Source organism: Prunus mume, linkage group LG4, assembly GCF_029339155.1.
Source record: "Prunus mume cultivar Tortuosa linkage group LG4, ASM2933915v1, whole genome shotgun sequence".
In the NCBI taxonomy this organism is placed as follows: domain Eukaryota; kingdom Viridiplantae; phylum Streptophyta; class Magnoliopsida; order Rosales; family Rosaceae; genus Prunus; species Prunus mume.
This window is the reverse complement of record NC_142701.1, coordinates 5,347,658-5,353,959: the sequence shown is the minus strand read 5'-3', so window position 1 is coordinate 5,353,959 and position 6,302 is coordinate 5,347,658.

The window sequence follows — 6,302 nt, the reverse complement described above, 5'->3', positions numbered from 1 at the left end:
ACGTCGGTGTATTACAAAACTTCGCCGTATTAAATCAAACCAAGATGGTAAAGATAAATTTATCGACTTTTTATTCACAGTGTACTACGACGATAACTAATACTCTACTGTTCGGGTAAGTTGTACTAACTGTAAAGATATCAATGGTCCTAGTCTTGCCACATGTCATAAGATTAAAGAGTCAAGTGGTTAAGATGTTGTTAGTCTTGTTAAGCAGTTAAGAAGAACTGTTAGTAATTGATCAGCGAATATTAGAGAGGTTAGAGAGGTTAGAAAACGTGAACAAGGCTCTAACTAAAGCTGATATAAAGTCTGTAATTGTGCTAAGCTTCAGGTTAATGAGAATACAATAATTCTTCTCTTCATTACTCTGAAACTCTCTCTGCTTCTCTTCCTTTCTCTTTGCATTTTCTATTTAATCTTGCTATCTTAACATGGTATCATTCGCCGTGGATCGATCTTGATCTTGTGATCTTCTGCTTTCGCACTCTCTTCCTCTTTGTTTTCTCTCTTTGACTTCGTTCTCTACTCAACCATAGCAGTCAATTTCGTGTTCTTTGCTCTGCCTATTATCTGTTTAATCTTTTGTCTCACTGAAAGTTCTTCTTCAATCTTCATTTCTTTGCAAGTTTCTTCTTTCTCAATCTTCGATTCTCCTCTTTTGATTCTTGAATTATCAACATGGTGACTACTACTCAGCTTCAAATTGTTCAATCTCCTATTACCACTTCGCTTCCTACAGTTTCTACTGCTATGACAGTCAAGCTTGATGATACAAATTATCTCACATGGAACTTTCAAATGCAAATTCTTCTTGAGAGTTATGGCATTTTGGGGTTTATTGATGGATCATGGAAGTGTCCTACTCGATTTGATGAGGACTCTGATGTTGAAGGTGTTGAGCCTGATGCTCATCAAGTTTGGAAAATGCATGATCATGCATTGTTGCAATTGCTTATTGCAACTCTTTCTTCTACTGCGATTTCTTATGTCATTGGATGTACCAGTTCTCATGATATATGGATTCAACTGAAAGATAGATTTTCTACTGTAACCAAAGCTCGAATCTTTCAGATGAAAAGTGAACTTCAGACTATCAAGAAGGGTTTAGAACCTATCTCCTAATATCTGCAAAGGATAAAAGATGCTCGAGATCATCTTTCTGCAGCAGGGGTTTCTTTTGAGGATGATGATATTGTGATCTTGGCTCTCAATGGTCTTCCTTCTGACTATAATACATTTCGGTGCATGGTTCGAGACAGAGAAAATGTGCTATCTCTTAAAGATTTTTGATCTCAATTGATTGCTGAAGAAGCCACTCTTGAACAAACTAACTTTGCACCTCTTTTTGTCTCTGCAATGATGGCTCAAAATCAAACAACATACTATATCTCATTCATCCACTGAGGCAGAATATAGGGCCCTTGCTATTGTTGCTGCTGAGCTTGCTTGGATTCGACAATTATTCTGTGATCTTCATGTGTCTTTACATATCCCTCCTTTAATCCATTGTGACAATATCTCTGCTATTTCTCCTGCTTCCAATCCAGTATTCCATTCCCGAATGAAGCATCTGCAGATTGATTACCATTTTGTCAGAGAGCGAGTTATTAAAGGTGATTTGCTTGTTCAACATGTCTCTTCTACAGATCAGTTTGTTGATATTCTCACTAAAGGTCTTTCTACTCCTTTGTTCCAGCACCAGTGTTCCAATCTTATGCTTGGGTCCTCCAAGCCTGCGATTGAGGGGGAATGTAAAGATATCAATGGTCCTAGTCTTGCCACATGTCATAAGATTAAAGAGTCAAGTGGTTAAGATGTTGTTAGTCTTGTTAGGCAGTTAGGAAGAACTGTTAGTAATTGATCAGTGAATATTAGAGAGGTTAGAAAATGTGAACAAGGCTCTAACTAAAGCAGATATAAAGTCTGTAATTGTGCTAAGCTTCAGGTTAATGAGAATACAATAATTCTTCTCTTCATTACTCTGAAACTCTCTCTGCTTCTCTTCGTTTCTCTCTGCATTTTCTGTTTAATCTTGCTATCTTAACACTAACCACGTCGGTTTGTTCAATTAACGACGTATAATATTATTTTACCACGTCGTGAATTTAAAAGTACTGCCGTATGTATTCACTTTATACGTCTGACCTTTTCTGTAAACCGACATCTTAATTTTTATTGCTTTTTATGATTTATTTCTATGATTTTTGTAGCCTACTACGGTAGATCAACAGAATCATAAGAATTGTAAAAACCACAACAGTTTATGTAGAAAACCATCTTAACAAGAAATTAGAATGAAATCTTACCAGAGGGAAAGACAATATTCGATTCACCAATGTGAGAGGAAGACAATATTTTAGACGTTGATGATGTATGTGTCTTTGTGTCTTTGAGATACACAAAGGCACATACACATCAAAATCCAAAAAATTTGCCTCTAAAATTTCACTACGGCAGCCACACATCAACATCCAAAACATTTTCTTTCAGAAAGATAATTTTTTTAGAAGTGATGATGTATGCGTATTTGTGTATTTCAGATACACAAATGCGCACACACATCAACATCCAAACTATTGGCTCCAAAGAGGTGAGACAGAGCCAAGGCCTGAAATGAGGACGGTAGCCAAGGGCAAGAAGAAGATGGAACCCTAATTGAAAACTGAGAGTGAAAGAACGCATGAAAAAACCATACTTATAATAATATTCTTCACTATCCACGTTGGTTCTATTACACGTAGCGACATCTAATTAAAAAAAATCCACGTAAGTGATTACTTTTGTTGTCGCATATATAGAAATAACCACGTTAGTATCTTAAACTAAATTCATCGACTTTATAACAAACAACGGTGGTTATATATTAATTAACGACGTGGTAACTTATAATATCATTCTTTAAAAGTAAACTTTTGATGTGTAGTGCCCAGATAACCACGTCATTTTCGGAATACAAATATTCAATTGGCTTATTACTAACCACGTCGGTTTCTGCTATTATAACGTCGTGGTAAGGACATACTAGGGCTGTTTTTTCACAAAATCATCGTCGTATTAATCTTTTGGACAACATAAAAACTTTTTCGCCCCTTGACCTAAAGTTTTACGTTCACTCTAACTGATAAAAATTTTCGGTTTCCTCTCATTTCCCAAAAGCTGCGTGTCTGATTCTCTTCATCTTCCTCGTCTTCGTCTCCAAAACTCCAAAGTTTACTTCCGACGAAAACTTTCTTTGCAAGCCAAAGGTATTTTCTCACTCTCTTTTACTTTTTTCAGTATCATTTGAAGTTTTTTTTTTAAAGAACGAGTTTGGAAACAAGACTCCTTTTTATTGACGAAATCTTTCACTGGTTTGAATAAAATCACTAGTCCCTCAGACTCATGTCGTGTGAGGATGACGGTTTTGTCTTTTATTTGATGTTTTTATTCACATACCACAACGGTAATTAAATTCGTACTATTTCAATAGCACGACTGTACTTAATAACTGACGTGGTGTGAGAATAAATACGACATTATTAAGGTATTACAGTTGTCTTATTTGAAACGAACGTGGGAGAGAGAAATCTGGGCAGTTATTTATGAACTCATAATAAAATGATGGGTTGATCTTATTTTTGTCGTTTTAATTCCCTTACGACAACGTATTTGAACATCCATGGTTCTAAAGAATATCACGATGGTTTTTTTTTTTTTTTTGCCAACTTTTGAACTTTGATATTACATCATTGTTTTTAATTAACCGTCGTTGTTTGCTTGTAGTTTTTATTTCTCTCTAAACATGGTTTCAAAATCTCAAAGTAAGGAGGCTCAAGTATCTAAAGGTCAAAGCAAGGACCTTGCAGTTTCGAAGGCATAAATGAGTGAAGCCAAATCAGTCCAAAGCAATCCCACAAAGAAGATGAGATTTACTTCAACCTCCGAGAAAGACCCAGCTCTGCGACATTTGATGAGGAGCCAAAATCGACTCGGGGTATCAACACAATGGCCATGTTGTGAAGAAGAAAATCCATAAGATTAAGCATGTGGTTGAGTACATTAAAAGTGGCAGACCACATGGCAAGGCTGCTATTGAGATGTAGAGTTACATTGGTGTTTTGGCATACACCAGAGTCCCTCTTGTGGACAAGAAATGGACTCAGTTGCCCAAGGACCTAAAGGAGCAAATTTGGGAAGCTGTTCAAATGGCTTATGTTGTTGGGGAAGAGGGCAAGAAGATGGTGTTGTCGTCTGCCACCAAAAAATGGAAGGATTTCAAGTCTACCGTAACTAGGCAGTTTATCATTCCATTGCCAAATGAGAAGGAGAAGTTAAAAGAACCCCTTCAGCTTTATAACTTCATAGAGAAATCGCAATAGGATGCCTTTATAGCTTCAAGGTTATCCCCAGATTTTGAGGCTGTGCATTTTGAGCAGTCATAGAGAAGGGAAAAATGCGAGTACAACTATAGGTTGTCTCAAAAAGGGTATGTTGGTTTGGAGGACCAATTGGAAGAAACCATGCTCGGTGAAGAAATCGATCAATCTCTGCTATGGAAGAAGGCAAGAGAAGATAAACGGGGAAACATCCCTGATCCAAAGGTTGCAGACAAGGCAAAATTAATCGTAAGTCTGACAGACTCTGTTCTAAATTTGTAAAATAGAGGTTTTATTTTTCATTTAGACGTTGTTTGTTTTAGTAACCGCATTAGACATGAACACGAATGTAATTCAAACCAGCAATTACAAAACTTCACCCAATATCCTTTCCAAATGCTTACTCCTAATGTTATTAAGCCTAAGTTTAGGATCTTTTACCTACATTTCATAATTTCTCACCCCCACCAAAAACAATCAACTAAATATATTGAATATTCATAAGGAAATGACGCATTATTGATGGCAGAAATGACGCATTATTGATTCTACAAATGACGCATTATTGATGCCACAAATGACGAATTTCTCACCTCACAAAAAATAAACTAAACCCAATAAAATCAATTCAGCAAGAGTGAACTTATCTCTCAAAGTCAATCGGGAGCTCTGAAGTCAGTCAACTTGAGAGAATGTGGTGGACATTAGAGAAGACTCTTTAGTAGTGGAGACTCCATCTCTACCACAATCGAGGAACAACTGCTGCTGCGACATCTAGCTACAGAAAGAGATATGCTACTTTGCTTTCATCTGGAATCTCGTCTGTTGAATGAAAAATAGAAGGGGTTTTCACTTGAGCCATATAATCAAAACAGGATAATAGCTAGGTAAGAGCCATTAATCGTTATACCGAGGATACCATAGATCGCAGGCCTCCCAAGGAGCTGATGACAATGGAGCGACTATAGGGTTTGGGAGCTTTGAATCTTTCTAATTGTGGGTTTGCGTTACATTCAAAAAGAGCGGATTGTGTTCTTGAGTTTTTCACAGAGATGGTAAGATCTTTAACTGAAGTTGGGTTTTCAACGGGTCAGATTTCAACCCAATTCTATATGCACCCTCTTTTAAAAACTCACCGTTATATTTCATACGATGGCTTTTACATACCCCTCAAACACACCCGTTATGACTTCCCCTCACTATAGACGGACTCATTTGGTTATCATGCTTCTTAGAGCATCTCCACCCACAAGGGCAAAGTCTAGGGCAAGGGCAAGCAAGGGCTGTCACTATTCATGTGAATAGTGTCAGCCTTTGCATTTGTGGTTCCACCCACAAGGGCAAAGTCTAAGGTAATTACTATTCATTGTACTTTATTTCCTATTTTTTTATACTTTAAACCATTAATTTTGATAATCTTTTGTAATTAAATTTTCGGATAAGATTTTCACCCTCTAAAATTGTGCTACGTGTCCCATATCAGATATGATTTTCAGATATTGAAAAAAAATTATAATATCAGATTTCAGATAAAATTTTCACCCTCTAAAATTGTGTCACGTGTCCAATGTCAGATAAGATTTTCAGATATTTTTAAAAATTAATAATCTCATATTTCAGATAAGATTTTCACCCTCTACAATTGTGCCACGTGTCAAATGTCAGATAAGATTTTCAGATATTTTTAAAAATTATAATATCAGATTTTAGATAAGATTTTCATCCTCTAAAATTGTGCCACGTGTCATCTCTATCTTCTAAATCCCTCTATAAAACTACACCATCAACTCATACCTCTCACACCATCTCTTAGCTATTCCTTCATTTCTTAGATTTTAGAAAACACATTCTACTCTCAATGTCAAACTTGTCGAGGGTGTTGGAGAGGCAACAGAAACAAAGAGAAGAAATCCGGCGTAGACGTGCTCAAGAAGATCGGGACGC